Below are 21,553 nucleotides of genomic sequence, written 5' to 3' on the forward strand. Positions count from 1 at the left end.
TTAGAGGATTGTCTTGGTGTTTTCAATTTGTCTTTGCAAAAGTTGAACGAAGTTCATGTAATGAGATTTTTAATTTCCCTTTTCACGATTCTTTTAAATAAATCGATAAAAGCTATAAACGATCAATAAAAATTGCAAAATTTAACCTGTGTCGAATCTATGTCCCGGCCGGAGTCTATAATACATGTAGCAACATGCATTATTCTTTTTTTTCGGCGGCCATCAACATCTTTTTCCAAATTTCACCAAACGATTTGTTTTAATTATCATGAACATTTAATTGAAACTTTAGGACATGTAACGTCGGAAATTAGCGTTTTTCGGATTTTTCGACGTTTTTAGACAGTTGGACAAAATGGCTACCGTTTTGTAATGTGTTGAAAAAAATTATTTCTTAGAGACCCAAATATGTAGTTAATAAGAAAAGAATTTTGGCATTTTGTACTCTTCGTGTATCTAACTTTTGTTTTGATCAATTATAAATAACTTACTGAAATATCAGTTAAAAAATACGCGTTAACTGCTTTGAAAAATGAAATATCAACTTGGACAAAATGGCTACCGCTTGAAAAACGATTGTGTAGAGAAGATTTTATAAAATCTGCAATATTTGAACTCACGAACAATGAGGCAAATATTTGTACTTTTGGTAGATGTTATTATTGTCTTACTCTTTTTATTCGTTTTCCGCTATATCTACTTATAAAATTCACTTTCAGTCGTTAAGTTACCGAAAAACGTCGTTGGACATTTTTCTTATTCCAGCTTAATATGCAGCCACCGAGTCAAATGAAATTTGGCAAAATAACGGCTTTAACGCCACAAAGAACCGACACATGCCGTTGTTCCTGCCAAGTTTCCGGAAGATCAGAGAATAAGAAATATGATCACTATACATAAGAGTCAAAACAGTTTTTCATAAATGTAACGTTGGACATCCGTTTTTTTCACATAGCTTTGTTATTTTAATCCTCAAATATACTAGATATTACTTAGTATATGATCAAGAGCTATAAAAACATAATTTAAAACATATATTGAATTTGTTTTAATAGTGGTTCGTGTTTGCTAACATTTTATTTTGTTTTGCGGAGGAAATTTCGAAGAGTGTGTTACAAATCCTAGGGGTTGTAGGAACAGCGTGCGTAACGTTATTGTATTCTTTAATTACTATATATTTTTCATTTGGTAAGAAGCTATTTTGCACTTTTATAGACTTTTAAAGCGCTTTTGACACTGTATGGAGGTCAGGATTGTGGCAAAAAATGCAAAAATCAAACATTAAAGGTAAACTATTTAATGTGATCTATAATATGTATCAAAATATAAAAAAAACATGTGTCAAGAAAGGAAATGAATTTTCCGATTTTTTTTATATCTCATACAGGAGTAAAACAAGGTGAAAATCAATCACCTTTTTTATTTTCTTTGTTTGTAAATGATTTAGAAAGTTATTTTGTGGAAAATAATATAAAAAGTCTAGATTTAACTGTGATTACTGCCCAAGTTAGAAATTGAAATTTGTCCGAAAGATTCGTAGTAAGTAATTCTGCATGTTACTAAATTAGTTTTGCTGAAAAATACGTTCAAAATACAAATTTGAGAGATAAAGGAAAACGGAACTTTGTTACTTTTATTTTGTAACCAAGACTTTAACGTCACTATAAGAAATCTGCATTGTTGAGGTATTGTTCTTCACTAACTACAAGATGGCGTCGTAACAACGTTACCAAAAACGATTGAAAATGGATCCAAATGATACAAAACTCTTATTAGAAGAAACTAGTAAAAACACGTTGGAGGCAAACATAGAACCAAAAACTTTGGAGGTTCTGAATAAGATTTTAAATACTTTGCTATGAATGAACAGCAGAATAGCAAAAATCGAAACAGAGGTCGAAAAAATTGAAGATGTTAAACAACAGTTATCATCGGTTGTCCAACGTTTGGATCATGTAGAAAATAATATTGCCGATTTACAGCAACATAACAAAGAAATGGAAAACAGCTTTGAAGGCATGGGTCAAGTCGTTGAAAAAGCACTGGAAAAATGTGAACTAAATAGAAATGATATTGAAAAGATTGAGGAAACCACAATGCAGGAAAAATCAATCATCAAGGAACTGCAGGAAACCGTCCTAGCGAGTTCTGTGCCATAGGGCCAATTTATTGGCCTCGGTAATATCTGAAAAATGCCACAAGGCCAAAATATTGGCCCTTAATTGGTAAAAATATCTTATCATAATTTTTGAACAAATACGACGTTATGTCTTTCAAAAATGTTAAAAATACGTTGGTTTAATAATTACAGTTAAATTTAAATAATTTAACGGTTTTATTTCGTATACTGTAAACAGTAGTTTGACGTCACTTTCACAACAACAACAGGTACCCGCGCTGAAACAAACAAAACGTTAGAACTTAGAGTCACATCTTGACAATTGTAGACTAGTCATATGAAACTTCAAATTTAAAAGAAAAGTTGATAACAGACTTAAATACTATAGGTTTTATTGTAAAACAAGTGTAAGAAAAATTAATCCTTAATACTATCATAATCTTCGTACGTGTACTGCTATCAAATAATTATCTATATGTTATAAAATCATGAAAAGAAAAGTAGGGATTATCGGGCAAAAATTGAAAAATGAAGAGTAACGAATTACTACTTGTTAGGACTGCGCACATTGCAAGTGCAAGGGAGAATCCGTGACGAACGAATATAAACAAACGTATACTTCAATGTAAATAAAAAAAGATTTTGAAGGAACAAATTAAATACACCAAATCATTTAGCAATATGTTAAAAGGAAAAAAGTTTGATAGAAAATGTTTTAAAAAACTATGGCTCTATCAATTCATTTATTTTTCATATGCTCCACGTGCTATGTGTTGATTGTTTATCAATGCCATAAACCAGTAAACTTCGGCAACACACCGAAAGTAACTTGCAATCAACAAGCAACGAATGAAATATTATTTGTCGACATACGCTATAAATTTGTAATAAATGTAAAAAACGTTCATACTTGAATTATTTCTTTATATACATGTAGCATTCATTAGTTCAATAATTTTAATAACCTGTTATTGCAATACACTCGTTTCATGTAAAATTCAATATCAAGTCTAAAAAATACACTGATACGATTTATAGCATTATTTTTTTTTCAATTGGAATGTTTATTGCTTAAAAAATGTCTGACCAGCAAGTAATTCTATTAGAATTTTCTGTGCATTTGCAAAATTGACATTTTCCCCAAATACCATTAACATTGTGAAATAGGAAAACTACAGAAAAATGCACGAATATGAAAGTCGACTAAGAATTTATGACGTCAAATGGAGAGTTGCGTAATACTGCAAATATGGCAAATATGGCAACTTTTTGGTTCCGTTTTTTTTCCGCCGGAAGAAATTCAAAGTGCTGAAGACCCCGAATTTACTGTCGAAAGTGGTGTAAAGAATATGCCTGCAATAGCATATTTTATGCTCATGTTTACAACTTATCTTATGAAGAAGATAGTTCTTGAAACAAACAAGTAAAAATATTCGCTCTTTTTGCAGTTCTGTTTTCATGAAACTGATACAATGTTATTGATAGAGTGTATCTATTTTGTCATACTAAAAACATGGAGGTAATTGAGTTGGCTCATGGCTTTGATTATCCTATATATATCTGTAGATATCAGTATAAATTGAACAGAAACAGTTTAATAAAGCTTCCGTCTGCATGTGAATTTCCTAAAATCTTATCTAATGATTCTTTCACATCAACTTCACCAATTCCAACCAAAAAAATAATAAAGAAATATAATCTCAATTTCCCGATGATTAAAAAAACTAATGTAGTCAATGTATAACTTTTAGAAGAAAAGGAGTGAAAAGTCTAGAGGAACTATCATAGTAAATATAACCAAAGGCATTATTGAAAAATGTTTCAGTATGTCATATGATAAGTTAATGAAGTGGGGTTTACTTTTTTTTTTGGGGGGGGGGGGGGGGGGGGAGTCGGGTGAGGGTGAGGGTGTGCGTATCATGAATGTTAACTGTAAGTGTATGACAATGATCGTGTGTTACTACTCTTTGTTTGCGACTGAACGCAATTAAGGATCGTTGAAGTCCAATTCTTATTTTACTGCCGAAAATAATGTAATACTATAAACATCTCAGAAATTCAATATTTCTTTTTGAATTAACAAAAATCATTTATTTGAATGCAACAACATATTCCCGTTTTTTTTTTCATTTCTTAATTGGATTAGTGAGAAACTCCTTTATATTTTAAAACATTAAGTATGAATTATTTATAGATACCCACGAATCCCGCTCCAAGTAGAATAAAACAACACAAAAACACCAAACACATATTTACCAAAAAATCATCAAAATCTTGGCAAAATGTTTTTAATTTCATGAACATAACATTAACGGACCGGAATGTTAACAGACAATTGCAAATTATGATGCGGTTAGCAGAATTATTACCTCTGAATATCTAACTTCGGATATTTTTTTCTCGAACTTATCGATTAACTCGACTTTTGATTGATTTCTCATATTGAATTATCTACAACACGGTATTACAAAACGTAAAGTTTCAGGCAGAAACGATACCACTTATGACCCATCGGTAAAGTTTAAGCCGATTCTTGATTCGTTTGACATGCGATCTAAATATCTGTATACACATGAAAGAAACCTAACGATTGATTGACCAGTCTTTGGTTGGAACACGTGCACGCTCAGTAATGACACAATATATACCATCAAAAAGCCTCAAATTTGGCATTAAATTTTGGATGCTGGTTGAATATATTTCCGGTTATCTCATTCATAGTACTGTTTACAGAGGCCGTAACTTTGATCATGTGCCTGATGGGGAACTTCAAAGAAGTTAAAAGTCTTCCGATTGCTAGTTGTTTATTTAATCAAAGATACCAAGTGCTTTGCGATAGTTTTTTTTCTAGTCTATCACTAGCATTAAAACTGCTTGTAAGAAGGACATTTATGACTGGAACTTTGAGAAGTAACATGCTCCAAAGAATTAAAAAAAAACATGAATAACGTCCGGATGACTCTGTATTTATGAGAAGACGAAAAACATTGCTTTCAATGTACATACAGACAAAACGAACGGAAACAAGTTTGCTTAGTGTCCAAATTTGCAAACCAGGAGTTTCACCACATGGCAAACCAACCGCTATAGAAAGTTTTAGCAAAACTATGGAAGAATTCGATCGGAATGATATGTTCACAGCCTTCTACAAAGATGAAAGGATGTGGAAGAAATTTATTGTTAACCTAGTAATCTTTTTCTAAGATTTATGATAGATGTGTACATGTTTTATAAAAAAAAATCAATTAACCCTCGTCCACTATGACGCCTCCAGTTTGTTCATGAGCTAGTAAAATGTGTTATTAGTTGTCGGGAAACTGCCCCCCTAAAAAATGCAATTAACTTTATCAAATAACACTTTTAAAAAATGTAATGTAAGATTTCCCGCGGAAGGTCGGTGGTTCTAAAAATTAGGCACTCTGACTTTCCTCCAACCAAAAAAAATAAATTGCAAGACGAAGAATGAATAGAACGAAACTATGCAATGTCTTATAATCAGGGAACGAAATTCTAATTTACGGCGAATTCAAAGCATTATATTAATTTTACATCTATATAAGTGCGTTTTATCAGCTGTTGCATAATGTAATTATATCACGAATGAAAATGAAGACCACAGTTAAGAAAAAAGTACAAAACAAGAAATTAAAAATAAACTAAAGAAGACAAGATAGTTCATAGTTCATAATTATCCCATTCTAGTAGAATTTTACATTTCTTTGAATTTCAACCGGATTCTTCATAAATTTACTACGTGTATATGTTCTTTTTTCTTGTGGTTTTTATTAGCTTACAATCATGTAAAAAACCACGTAAGCATTGATATATAAACCAACTAATACAAAACAAAACGAGATTTGGTAAACACGTAAAAGATGAATAAAAGGAGATTTGGTAAATACGTCAATGATAAATAAAAGGAGATGTGGTAAATACGTCAGTGATGAATAGAAGGAGATGTGGTAAATACGTCAAAGATGAATAAAAGGAGATGTGGTAAATACGTCAATGATAAATAAAAGGAGATGTGGTAAATACGTCAATGATGAATAGAAGGAGATGTGCTAAATAAGTCAATGATAAATAAAATGAGATGTGGTAAATATGTCAATGATGAATAAAAGTAGATGTGGTAAATACGTCCATGAAAGGACAATCAAATGGTTAGACACCTTGCCCATTATTCTGTCATATTTTTTTTTGAAACTATCGACTTTTCTAACTTGCATTGTTTTGTTAGTTTACTGTTGTTTTTTGCAATATTTTCTTTTTTCTTTTTATGCTCCAATATTCAACTAATTTCTATATTACTAATGATTATTGCTCCTCCCGCTAAAGATACGCAACCATCCACAATCGCCACAGCGTGCAATGAATAAATAGTATGTGTCCTATGCATTGAAAAAGAGTAGCAATAGCTGACGAAAGCAGTAGGAACGTCAACGTTGGAAATCGGAAACTATCGATGACGTCGTAATATTGTTACGTTTGTAACGTCTTGGCAATTTTGAATTTTGGTCTTGGCATTGAAAGGGGTCCTAGACTTGAAATGCCGTAGCATGAAAAACAATTTGGTATTCAACGGTCTAACGTATCATCCATCTGAGGACTGTGAGGCAAAGTTACAAGATTTCATTAATAGACAATTAGGAATCGAATACATGGTTACATTAGGAAATGTTCACAGATTCGGTAAATATGGTAGAAACGGAGCACGCCCAATTGTTGCAAGATTCGTTTATAGAAAGGAATTGGAACATGTGCTGAAACAAGCCTATCGTCTTAAAAATACAAACTTCGGTATCAACGAGCAATTCCCGCCGGAAATAGAGATAAGGCGCCGAAAACTGTATCCGATATTTAAAAAGGAAAAAAGTTTAGGGAAACAAGCGAGGCTTGTTCGCGACAAACTATATATAAATGGTCAGTTGTTCAATCCCGAAAACATCAATATCAATCCAGCAAATAATGACAGAGAAATTATCAATCAACGAACTCCTAGTACGCCACAACATAGAGAAGCAGCAAACAGTCCACCCATACCACCACGATCAAAAAGAACCCGTACTGAATCGGATACTGCCGAAAAATCAAGATAGGACATTGGCAACGCTTAGATAACAATACTGAGCGAATTGATAAACTTAAAATAACTCATCTTAATGTGTGTGGTATAAAATCAAAATTACTGAACCCTGATTTTCACCAGCTTATTACAAAGTATGATATCTTAGTGTTTTCAGAAACTAAATTGGATAACCTTGATGTGCTGGAATTACCCAGAGAGTATGATTACTTTGCAAAAAACAGAAGGAAATTTAAAAACAAATCAGGAGGTATCCTTATTATTTTCAAAAAAAATCTCAAACAATATTTACGGTTTTTAAAGTCGGATTCTGAATTTGTTCAATGGATTGAAATTTCAAACCAAATATCCTCCCTTGATCAACATACTCTATTTGGTTGTACTTATGTTCCACCTGAGTTCTCAAAATATTCATCTGATGAATCATTCATTGAAATTGAAGAAGAATTGTTAATATTTTCTCAAGGTATCAAAAATATTGTGATTGTAGGGGATTTCAATGCTAGAACTTCTTCTTTGAAGGATTATGTTGATGATGATATAAATTTACAAGAAATACTACAAATTGAAGAAGATATCATTAATGATAATACTTCGAGTTATTCTATACTAAAAGAAAATAATATTTTACAAAGATTTAATAAAGATACAGGTCGTGTAAACAAATATGGAACAAAATTATTGGATTTTTGTAAAAGATGTAACCTATTTATAGCAAATGGTCGTCTTTTTTCAGACAATGGTATTGGCCATACAACATGTAAAGATGCTAGCATGGTAGACTATCTGTTACTTTCACCTAATAGTTTTAATATAACTACAGATTTTGAAATAATTGATTTTAACCCAATGTTTTCTGATGTTCATAATAGAGTCCATTTTACAATGAAAATAGATAACGATAATCATCAGAAAAACTTAACTTTTAATCAAAAGGTAGACCAACATGTTCGTTGGAGGTCAGATAAAACAAATGAATTTATTCAAGAAATAAATGATGATCCCAATAACTCATTGAATGAACTTAACATCATGTTGAATAAAATGAATGAAAACACACAGGTTAATGTCGATCAGATAAATAGTTTTATTGATAACCTTTGTAAATTCTTAGTAAATAGCGCCACTGACGCTTTTAGTGATAACAAAAATAATAGGTCTAAAAGGTCACCTAAATTAAATACAAAACCTTGGTTTAATAACGAGTGCAGAGAAAAAAGAAATGCATTTCATCGGGTTAAAAGTACATATAAGCATAAAAAATCTGCAGAGATCAAACAACTTTTAAGCACTTCTGCTAAAGATTATAAGAAAACACTAAATCAAAATTTTGGTAAGTATCAAGAAAAATGTGCCGCTGAGCTTAGATCCCACTCGAAATCTGACACAAAAGCCTTTTGGAGGACTCTTAAAAAATATTCCGGTCAAACTAAACAGAACCCTCCAATTCCTATTGACACATTTTACGAATATTTTAAAAAATTGAATCAATATGAACACGATGCAGCTGATGATGCTATTGATATTGATTTTAACTCTATTTGTGATGATGCTTTGTATGATTCAATTTTGAACGATGAGATTACGGAAGCTGAAATAACTGATGCAATAAAAAATTTAAAGAATAACAAATCACCAGGATTAGATAATATTTTAAATGAGTATATAAAACATTCAACTCCAGCATTGGTACATATTTACTGTAAAATATTTAACATTGTTTTAGAAACCGGAATAATCCCAGAGCACTGGACTATTGGTATAATACGACCAGTTTTTAAAAACAAAGGAGATACCATGGATCCTGATAACTTCAGAGCAATAACATTAATAAGCTGTTTAGGAAAAGTCTTTACATCAATAATTAATTCTAGGTTAACCTTTTTTGCAAATGAAATTTCCTTAATTTCATACAACCAAGCTGGATTTCGAAAAGGTCACTCTACAACCGATAATTTATTCGTATTGCATGCCTTAATATCACTCTATCAATCTTTTGGAAAAAAACTATTTTGTACGTTTGTTGATTTTCGAAAGGCATTCGACACTGTATGGAGAAGTGGTCTGTGGAAAAAACTACAGAACAGTGGTATAAAAGGGAAAATATTTATATGTATAACAATATTAAATCATGTGTAAAATACAACAACCAACAGTCAGAATATTTTCCCTGTCTAACTGGTGTAAGACAGGGGGAAAATCTATCTCCCTTTCTCTTTTCTATTTTTTTTTAAATGACTTAGAAAAATTCTTTATTGATTTAGGTGGATGTCCCCTTGAGATAGTTAAAGAAAAATGTCAAAATGAGTTAAATTCAATTATGAAACTGTTTGCCATACTGTACGCTGATGATACCGTCATTCTGGCGGATTCAGCAGAAAGTATGCAAAATGCACTAAATATTTTTCAGAACTACTGTGAATTATGGAAACTTGAAGTTAATGTTACAAAAACAAAAAGTATGGTATTTAGTAAAGGCAAAGTGCGAAGGAAATTTGAATTTAAATTACAAGGCAAAAATATAGAATTAGTCGATACCTACTCATATCTTGGGCTCATATTTAAATGTAATGGTACTTTCAATGAGGCGAAGAAAAAATTGGTTAATCAAGCACAAAAAGCATTATACAGCTTGTACAAAAGTATTAGAAATCAAGCCATCCCATTGGATTTACAGCTTAAAATGTTTGATGCCATGGTAGAGCCTATTCTTTTATATGGGTGTGAGATTTGGGGATACGAAAACCTGAAAATTTTAGAACAAATTCACTTAAATTTTTGTAAACGTATTCTAAGAGTAAGATCTTCAACGCCTAACTATATGGTATATGGAGAATTAGGCAGATTTCCATTAGAAATAAAAGTCAAAATAAGAATGACATCATTTTGGAGAAGGATAATGCATGGTGACAAATTAAGTAGTAATATGTATAGATTATTATTAAGTTTAATGCAAAATAGTGGTCAATCATTCAAATGGCTGAACTTTATAGAATCAATATTTAATGATACAGGACTAGGATATGTGTTTGTCAATCAAGATAGTGCTGACTACAAACATCTGATAAAACAGGTTTTACAAGACCAATATATACAAAAATGGCATCAAGATGTCCAATTATCTTCCCGAGGTGTATTTTATTCTAGTTATAAAAACTGTTTTGGATTTGAAAATTATTTAATAAAAATACCGGAAAATGCAAGAATCTGGATGACAAAATTAAGAACGTCTAATATAAAAATTCCCATTGAAACTGGGCGTTGGCACAATATTCCGGCGGAGGACAGAAAATGTCACATATGTAAAGAAAGTGTAGGAGACGAATTTCACTATCTTTTTATATGCAAGTCTCCTCAACTGGTTACTTTTAGAGAACAACATATCCCTAGTTATTATACGAAGCATCCAAGTAAACAGAAATTATCTGTAATGTTATCTTACTGTAATGTCAATTTATATAGACAGGTGGCATCTTTTATCAAAAAGCTGAATAACCTATTGTGATATGTATATTAATTTGTCTTATTTTTTTTATTTTTTTTATTGTTGTTTGTTTTTTTTTTTTTTTTTTTTTAAATTATATTGTTTTTTATTTTGTTTTTTTTAATGTTACCTTTGTATTATAAATCATGTTTACCATTGTATATATGTACCTCATGTTACACATTTATGTGTCTGAGCGTTGCTTTACAATAAAATCTTGAAATCTTGAATATTTCAAAGCTGTGCTTGGAATCATTAGAAATGTATGTTAAATTGTTTATTATACTGTATGCAGATGATACTGCGCTATTGTCTGAAAGTGCAGAATGATTACAAAAAAAACCTTGTATGTTTTGAAGAATATTGAAAAAAATGGAAACTTAAGATTAACACAAGCAAAACCAAAGCAGTGATTTTTAGTAAAAGGAAAGTAGAAAGAAATCAGAATTTTATGATATATGGAGAAAAATTTAAATAGTTGATTCCTACTGCTACCTTGGTGTACTTTTCAATTACAACGGTAGCTTTTGTACTGCACGAAAAAAAACTTCTTGGTCAGGCAGAGAAGTCATTGTATGCTCTTTATACCGAAAAATAAAAAATATATGTATTCCCGTCGATTTGCAGCTAAAACTTTTTGACTCATTGGTAAGTCCTGTTTTATTATATGCTTCAGAGGTATGGGGATTTGAAAATAAAGAAAGCATTGAGAAAATACACCTTCAATTTTGCAAAAACATTTTGAAATTAAGAAGCAGTACACCAAATTATATGGTGTATGGGGAACTCGGAAGATTCCCTTTGGAAACCATTGCTAAACGTAAAATGGTGTTGTTTTGGAATAACTTATTATTGCCATTTAATCGGAGAATAACAAGTTATCTTCCATTATGTATAAATTAATGCTCAAATTACATTTTCAAAACCCCACAAAATTTAAATTAAATACTTTAAATCCATATTTTGGCAAAATCAACTTCCATTGGATAAACTGGGTTTAAAGAACATTATTTCACAAAAACTGAATGACCAATGCATCCAACATTGGTTTTCACAAATGAATAACTCAGCAAGACGTGCATTCTAATCATTTTATAAAGAGGAATTTCGTTTGGAAACCTATTTGATAAAGTTGAAGCTGTGTGACAGGATTTCATGGCAAAACTCAGATGTTCAAATTTAAATATCCTGTAGAAACGGGAAGATGGTCCGGAATTCCAAAAAATGCACGAATTTGTCATCTCTGTGGAAATGGAATAGGAGATGAATTTCATTATCTTTATAAATGTCAAAAACAGGAAATAAAACTGCTTAGAAATAAATATATACCACAATATTATATTGCAAATCCAACGGAGTACAAATTGAAACAGCTTTTAACATTTTGTCATGTAGAACTTTACAAAAACTTAGCAATATTTTTAAAAATTCTTACACGATACTTGTGATTTATGTTAGTCTTTTTTTTTAGTTGAATGTTATGGTAGTTTGTAAATTGACATTTTGCTATATTTTACCATGTATGTAGCATTATTATGTTTAGTGTGAATGTATTAAGTATTAACATGTGTATACGTGTATATACGATGTCCTCTTGTACACCTATGTGTCTGAGGTTTATTAATAAAGTATATTATTGCCCAAAATCTGACAAATCCCAAAACTTGACAAGCGAAATAAAATGTACCTTAACTTAGCTCTGATGCTAAAACTAAGTTAAATCGATGTTAAATATGAAATTTCTGAAGAAAAAAAATGGATTATATTTATAATCAGGCTCTCCGACCAAACGTTATCTTTTCAAGAATCTACATGTATGGTTTATTTAAAAAATAAACATACCCCCTCTCCCCCTTCTTCCAAACCCCTAACCCCAATGTCACATTATATATTATATTTATTGAAAAATCTGAAGAAAAGAACCCAGACAAGACTGAGTGAAGCAAAAAATGAAGTCATATTCCAATTTGAAATAAACTCTCTATATATATATGTGTAGTTTTTTATATAAATTTCTATTTTTGCAGTTTTTGAGTGGATGTTGCTATGGATAATATGTGTATCCGTGGTAACAATTGAAGTCAACAACTCTTGATGATAGTAATTTAAAGTTTGCGTTAGCTTTTATGTATTTTCTTATCGGTTATGAAAAAATTCAGGACACTTAAGCTCTTAAACTGCAATATTCTGCAAATAAAAAACTCCGTTTCCAAGGAAACTATCGGTTGCTATGGTGATCAAACTGAAGAAAATTCCACGCATTTTTCTATTTAATTTGGTAAAGTAGTATCCAAACTTCATAACTACAGTGCTAACTATTCTGTACACATTTGCACTCTTCTGAAAAACACCAGAGAAAAATTTATAATTTCGCAAAAATCCCAATTTCAGAAAAGTTGAAAATATGCATTTTTTAGAAAAAAAATGAAAAAAATTTACAAATTTGGTTGACATGCAGTCTTCACTAAAATGAAGCTTAAACCAAGTTGTATCAATGTTACATATAAACATTAATGCAAAATGCATGATTCTATTGATAATCAGGCTCTGAATTGTTGTGATTAAGCTGATTTTTCAAAGATTTTACCACGCTTAAAAACCAAAAAATAGATTGTCCGTTACCATGGCAACCCCTATTTTTTTCCAACTTAATTTTTTTTTAGAAGTATTCATTTACTGCTTCTACTAGGCCAAGCATAGATAAAATCTGAAACCATCATGTATCGCACTCTGCCTGGTTCTTACAAAGAGCTGTACTGAAATTATCTAATGAGCTTGAACTACCTATTTCAATAACAAATCACTTTTGAATTTTTAAGAAATTAGTATGTACATGTATAAAGAATACATCATGAATTTTCAACTGATTTATTACGAATAAATGTGATTTCTGTTCATGCTGTGTCAATGACAAAGTGAACAAGTTCGGTATGAGCCAAGGCTCCGTGTTGAAGGCCGTACCTTGACCTATAATAGTTTACTTTTATAAATTGTTACTTGGATGGAGAGTTGTCTCATTGGCACTGATACCACATCGTCCTATGTCTAAGAATGTTTATGATGATCAGCAAAGCATATCCCCACTCGTAAATCGACTTTTCGAAACATAAAGGACTATTGGTAATCTCTTTGTTTGAACATCAAAACAAAATTAATGTATTGGCATTGTTTGAATTTCCATTGTTTATAACTTTTTAAACCAATCCCAACGTTTGGTGTACGGTTTTGAAATTTTACCCAGAATTATTAGATTCTGAAACAGCGAATCCAATGTATAAGATACATTGAGTAGCCATCTGACTCCTTTTTATTGAGCTGCTGACCAAATACAAAGTCTTTTTGTTTAGAACCTTCTGAGATATATGTGTGATATTTTTTTTAACATATTGAAAATTGAAAGTATCAGCAAATAGGAAGTTGGCAGATCTTGGTAGATCCCAAAAGGGCTACATGTAACAACTTATGACTGTCGAAAAACAGACCCAATATAGTTATTTTTATTTCCTCATAAGTATAACGTGTATTTAAAATTGCATTTGGTATGTTATTTGTTTGTATTCACATATTCCAGGCTGATAATTTATGTACCTTCAATTCCTTAAATTTGCTGATATTGATGTGGAATTTATTTTATTTGGATCCCAAACGGTTGATAACACTTTGATTTTGGTAAAACACGAGCTCTGAATTCGAATGGTTGAGCATTAACTTTAGGTAATGATAATACATGTATAAGGTTTCCATGATCAATCCACAAGATAGATTTTCTTTGTATATGGTTGATATGAGGAGCCTCGGTGGCCAAGTAGTCTAATTAGTTCTACTACTGTAATCTCTAGCCAGTCAACACTGAGGCTGTGAGCTCGAAACCTGCTCGTGTACTCAACTCTTATCTTAATTTATTAGGATTGTCAGTTTTTATATTGAAGGTCGGTGGGTGTTTTTTTTAACTCGCCGCCACGAAAATAGTCCAAATGGCACTTAAAAAGGCGTTAAAATTCTAACAATCAATCAATCAATATTGTTGTTATGTTTATCTCATTCTAAATTTAACAGAAGAGTAACCAAGTCTTTAATATTGAGGAAACGGCCTCATCCTGAAAAGTTGACCTACCCATCTAAGAAATGGGTTCGAGATCGGGTGACAATATCTGACTGTCAAGGTCTTTTAAAAACATTCTCCATACAGATTATATTTTATCCCCTAGAAAATCAGATGAAATTTAGAAATGACATTCAGGTTGCTTTTATTTAAAATAGCACAGCTGTTGCTGTCTGTGAAAAAATATTTGGATTATTAATAGTACTTACCCTCTTGGGTGGAACTGTCTGCCATATTAACTAAATCAGCTTGTATATGTTTTTCAATATCAACTTGTGTCATATTCAGTTATCTTTTCTACTGAAAAATGAAATTCTGTTATGTAATTCTCAGGACTGTCTCATGACTCTCATCTTATATAGAAAAGATCACATATTTTCAGAAAATGTTTATGCACCATTTTAGTATGTATTAAATGACTTAAATTGGGTGTATGGAACAATTTCTACATATTAGACAATTAGTTGTGTAAAAGATTCTACTGTGTGAACATTGCTACTTTCTTAGGCTGATAAACATTTAATTTTATTCTCTTGTTACGCATTATTTACGTTTATATATTTATGTAAAGGTTAATTTTGATATATTGTATGGCAGTGGCGGATCCAGAGGGGGCGTAGAGGGCGTACGTCCCCTCCCCCCTTTTGCTTGGATTTTTTTTTTTTTTTTTTTTTTTTGTAAAAGATTAATCAGACAAGACTTCGTGAACTTTGATATTTCCCGTGTAATTAGTTTTTATGTGGCAATTCTTTACTTATAAAGATATTTTTCGCTCGTATTTACTGTAATATATTATTGGTTATGTCAAAGTCCTGTGATTCGCTACGGTGGAGTAAACCAGTGCGTCGAAAAAACGTCACTATGCCAATTTGAAAATCAAATTACAGTAACAAATTGCTTCTGCTGAGAGTGACAAGAATGACACCTTCAAAGTGACAAGGATTGAGCAAGAACGTATTGAATTCTATTTCACAATTCCACCAAACAGAAAGTAATACTCTATAATAATGTCAGGAACAAAAAAGTTCCACAGCAATATTATTTACACAGCCAAAAAATTTCAGATTTTGTTTAGAATTAAATGAACATGATGATTAATAAACGGGCGTAACTTTTTGGTGGCCGGGGTTTTGCATGTAAATGCCATATCTGACCGGAATGTCTGTTTCGCCGAACTGATTTATTGAATACTTTGTTCAAGGCCCGACTGCAACCTGCCTGCTGGGTGTTGCCTTAATGTCTCCATTTTTCGACCGTCCGATTCATAAATTCGTTGTCATTTCAGACTCATTCGTAGCCTTTGGTTGATTTGGAACCCCTCACTTCCGTGTTGGCGGAAACATTTCTACCAAACATTTGGATAAAAATTGTCTGTTTGTTTCTTAACTCGTGTCGGTCGTATTGTAAATTTCATCGAATAGCCCGGCGTATATCTTGATACTAACTAAACATACAACAAACGAGAATTTCCCATGTCCATTTTTAACTGGCAAGTTCCACATCAAATATATTAGTACATAACTTTGGATCATCCCATCATTTTATAATAGATAATTAATGTGGAGAATACGGCATAAAAAATGTCCAACCCTTACACTTTACAGCAACTATAAAATATACATGCCCAAAGTCAAGAACCGTTTAAAAAGTGCATTTTACACTTATTTTATGTTTTTAGTCTAAAAAAGGTCCCAAAAATTTTTGGCGATTTTTAGTGACTTCGCCCCCCTTTCCAAAATCCTGGATCCGCCCCTGGTATGTACATATACTGTCGTATCTTCAAGCTTTACTTTTACTATCGATCTAACTAATGCCATTCATTATTGGAGGAAATATATATTCTGAAAACAGAGTTACCTATCCAGTTGGAAAATATTTTAGGCCTGACATCCACTAGATATAACATCAAAGTTAAATGCAATTTATATTTCAAAATAATAAAATCTTTTGTGGATTTTAATTGGCATTTTTTTTTCGATCTTGTTGAAGGTGAAAAAATAAATTAAGTTGGGATACAACTTTGAGACACTCCCTCTCAGGTAACAACTGTTTTGTATCGTATTGATTGGTCTTGATTGGCATGGACAATAGTCAATAGACATACAATAGAAATCTACACAACTATAGGTGAGTTAAAAGGTGTAACAGTGGGCAATATCAAATGCAACTATCTTTCTGAAATGCAAAATGTATTTAACTTTAAGTCTTTTATATATATAGTGGATGTCAGATCTTCAAACTTTTTTAACTGTACAGAGTAGTTTTTGAGGTGTAAATACAGCCATATTTGATCATATTTGTCCAATTGTTATGATTATGTACTGGTGGTTATTTGTATAACCTTTGAAAACCAATTTCAGATTTTTAGAGGCATTATTCAGTACAAATGGAAAATTGACAAATAATCTATTATTTCACAGAATGAATATATACAGCAGTTTCACTCTTGAAAACCATCTTATTGGCTATGAAAAACAAGCTTTAAATTTTATTGAAACCTTTTCTAAATAGTCCTGAAACTTTTGGACTAGAAGATATGGAACGCCATGACTGCCTTATGTTAATGATCAGCATTATATGCAGTGCTCAAAACATTATATGCAGTGCTCACACCATTATATGCAGTGATCACAACATTCTTTAATAGTTATCCCATAAGGACGCGGTGTGTCAGTGTCAGATCACCCCGATGGCCGGAGGCCAGAGGGTGATCTAACACTGACACACCAAGTCCGACTGGGATAACTATTTTACATCCCAGCTGTTTTAGATAAGAGGAAAAACCATTTACAATTCATAAAATCTAGTTTAGAACGCCACACAACCATAACAATATACTTTATATATTACTATATGATGTATACCCTTTTTGACCCCCAAACACGATGAGTAGATATCAAACAATGTAAACTCGCTCCACTTGCCAATCGGCCCACGCTATATCGCCACTTTATAAAAATATCGTCCCAATCTTGTTTACCGACTTGCCCCACTTTGAAAAAGTGTAAAATCAAATTGAACAATCAGTCTGAAAACTCACAAATTAACGTAAAAGGTTAAAAACCCACCGAATAAAGGTTTGACAACTCGCCCCACTAATAAAAATATCTTGCTTCCTTTAAGTATGTCAAATTACTATTATTTCGTATCAAGTCGTCCTGGTGTAGTGGTATGTGTCGTGGCTTGATATGCTAAAGGTCTTGAGTTCGAATCCCAGGATATCTGCTGGATTTTTTCTACGTGAATTTTGATAGATAGTCTTTTCCGTAAAATTAATTATAAGTTTTATAGTGGATTTGACATTCCCGCCAAAATGTTACAGAACAACGGAAAGCATGCCTAACAAAGAAACTCAAACTAGGGTGATCTGGCAGGGGTGATCCGGCTCAGATCACCCCTGTTAGAACAAAGGAGCTGGGATGTAATTAATAGTTATCCCATAAGGACGCGGTGTGTCAGTGTCAGATCACCCCGATGGCCGGAGGCCAGAGGGTGATCTAACACTGACACACCAAGTCCGACTGGGATAACTATTTTACATCCCAGCTGTTTTAGATAAGAGGAAAAACCATTTACAATTCATAAAATCTAGTTTAGAACGCCACACAACCATAACAATATACTTTATATATTACTATATGATGTATACCCTTTTTGACCCCCAAACACGATGAGTAGATATCAAACAATGTAAACTCGCTCCACTTGCCAATCGGCCCACGCTATATCGCCACTTTATAAAAATATCGTCCCAATCTTGTTTACCGACTTGCCCCACTTTGAAAAAGTGTAAAATCAAATTGAACAATCAGTCTGAAAACTCACAAATTAACGTAAAAGGTTAAAAACCCACCGAATAAAGGTTTGACAACTCGCCCCACTAATAAAAATATCTTGCTTCCTTTAAGTATGTCAAATTACTATTATTTCGTATCAAGTCGTCCTGGTGTAGTGGTATGTGTCGTGGCTTGATATGCTAAAGGTCTTGAGTTCGAATCCCAGGATATCTGCTGGATTTTTTCTACGTGAATTTTGATAGATAGTCTTTTCCGTAAAATTAATTATAAGTTTTATAGTGGATTTGACATTCCCGCCAAAATGTTACAGAACAACGGAAAGCATGCCTAACAAAGAAACTCAAACTTGATTGGCATGGACAATAGTCAATAGACATACAATAGAAATCTACACAACTATAGGTGAGTTAAAAGGTGTAACAGTGGGCAATATCAAATGCAACTATCTTTCTGAAATGCAAAATGTATTTAACTTTAAGTCTTTTATATATATAGTGGATGTCAGATCTTCAAACTTTTTTAACTGTACAGAGTAGTTTTTGAGGTGTAAATACAGCCATATTTGATCATATTTGTCCAATTGTTATGATTATGTACTGGTGGTTATTTGTATAACCTTTGAAAACCAATTTCAGATTTTTAGAGGCATTATTCAGTACAAATGGAAAATTGACAAATAATCTATTATTTCACAGAATGAATATATACAGCAGTTTCACTCTTGAAAACCATCTTATTGGCTATGAAAAACAAGCTTTAAATTTTATTGAAACCTTTTCTAAATAGTCCTGAAACTTTTGGACTAGAAGATATGGAACGCCATGACTGCCTTATGTTAATGATCAGCATTATATGCAGTGCTCAAAACATTATATGCAGTGCTCACACCATTATATGCAGTGATCACAACATTCTTTAATAGTTATCCCATAAGGACGCGGTGTGTCAGTGTCAGATCACCCCGATGGCCGGAGGCCAGAGGGTGATCTAACACTGACACACCAAGTCCGACTGGGATAACTATTTTACATCCCAGCTGTTTTAGATAAGAGGAAAAACCATTTACAATTCATAAAATCTAGTTTAGAACGCCACACAACCATAACAATATACTTTATATATTACTATATGATGTATACCCTTTTTGACCCCCAAACACGATGAGTAGATATCAAACAATGTAAACTCGCTCCACTTGCCAATCGGCCCACGCTATATCGCCACTTTATAAAAATATCGTCCCAATCTTGTTTACCGACTTGCCCCACTTTGAAAAAGTGTAAAATCAAATTGAACAATCAGTCTGAAAACTCACAAATTAACGTAAAAGGTTAAAAACCCACCGAATAAAGGTTTGACAACTCGCCCCACTAATAAAAATATCTTGCTTCCTTTAAGTATGTCAAATTACTATTATTTCGTATCAAGTCGTCCTGGTGTAGTGGTATGTGTCGTGGCTTGATATGCTAAAGGTCTTGAGTTCGAATCCCAGGATATCTGCTGGATTTTTTCTACGTGAATTTTGATAGATAGTCTTTTCCGTAAAATTAATTATAAGTTTTATAGTGGATTTGACATTCCCGCCAAAATGTTACAGAACAACGGAAAGCATGCCTAACAAAGAAACTCAAACTAGGGTGATCTGGCAGGGGTGATCCGGCTCAGATCACCCCTGTTAGAACAAAGGAGCTGGGATGTAAATTAAGTGCTCACAACATTATATTAAGTGCTCACAACATTATACGCAGTGGTCCAAACATTATATGCAGTGGTCACAATATTATATGAAGTGGTCAAAATATTATATGAAGTGCTCACAACATTATATGAAGTGGTCACAATATTATACGTTTTTTTTTGTATGATGAGATTGATGTATGATGAGATTGATGTATGATGAGATTGATGTATGATGAGATCATTCGGTAAACTTCGTTTTTTAGCGGAAATTACCGAATCCATAATTGGTAAATTACGGTAATGCCCAGCAATCAAATTTAAACAGTTATTAAAGTCATGTTATCATAAGGCAGTATACAATATTTAAAACTGATTGAAATAAGTAAGGAAAAGATGAAACTAAGAGGTGAATGATTGAAGTAGTTCTGTTCGTCGTAAGAAATACGAATGGCAAAATGTAAGTTAAATGATATATTCCTCGAGTTCATTTCCTACTGAAGAACTTTAGCAAGTTGCCACTTTATAGTCCGTACTCAGTTTTAAAAAGCTTAATTACCTTTTTAATAAAACAGTCAGCTTTCTATAACACATAAGTGCCATATTACGCTAGCTTATATATGTCATGATAGAGTCATTTTTGGCATCGATTTTCAGAATTTGGCATTTTTACATGAATAAGTATCTAACAGATATGGAAAATGCAGTTTAAAGCATTTCATTGTAGGTGTTTAACATAACTTTACATCAATTATTCCATATTTTTTACAAGCTTTTTAGCACGCCATGTAGTTTGTCTTCTAAGTATTATCAGCAGTCCTATATAGAAATATAAACTTTCATAAGAAAAATTTACCTTTTCAAGACCCAGTTTAACATCTTCATTTAAAGTTATCATATCTTATGAAAACTGAGTTTGTGGGGATAAATAAAACGTTTACTACGTTTGTTCGTCAGTTTGCACGGTTAATATATATAAACAAGAGGCTCTCAAGAGCCTGAATCGCTCACCTTAATTTCTTTGGTTAAATCTCTCATCAATGATTATTTTGGCTTTTCAATTTATTTATTTAAAATGTTCTTTGAATCGTCCTATTTTCTTCAAAAGCAAAAAAAAAAAATCATTTTCTCCTATGTTCTATTTTAGCCATAGGAGCTATGTTTCTTGACATACAAGGAAATGAAATATAAAATTTATACTAGATACTCTCGAACTCATTTAGCCTAAGTTTGGCTGAAATTGATACAGCAGTTTCAAAGGAGAAGATTTTTTAAAGTAAGTCAACAT

General features: G+C 32.1%; 1 long non-coding RNA gene across 1 annotated transcript in view; it reads right to left on the minus strand.

Annotated features, from left to right (window-relative positions):
* Positions 1–21,553, minus strand: part of LOC139519353 (uncharacterized) — a 36,025-nt gene that overhangs the window by 8,468 nt on the left and 6,004 nt on the right. Inside the window, exon 2 of the long non-coding RNA XR_011663572.1 lies at positions 15,001–15,091. This is a non-coding gene — a long non-coding RNA (uncharacterized lncRNA). The remainder of the gene's footprint in view (positions 1–15,000; positions 15,092–21,553) is intronic.

Source organism: Mytilus edulis, chromosome 4 (assembly GCF_963676685.1).
Source record: "Mytilus edulis chromosome 4, xbMytEdul2.2, whole genome shotgun sequence".
In the NCBI taxonomy this organism is placed as follows: Eukaryota; Metazoa; Mollusca; class Bivalvia; order Mytilida; family Mytilidae; genus Mytilus; species Mytilus edulis.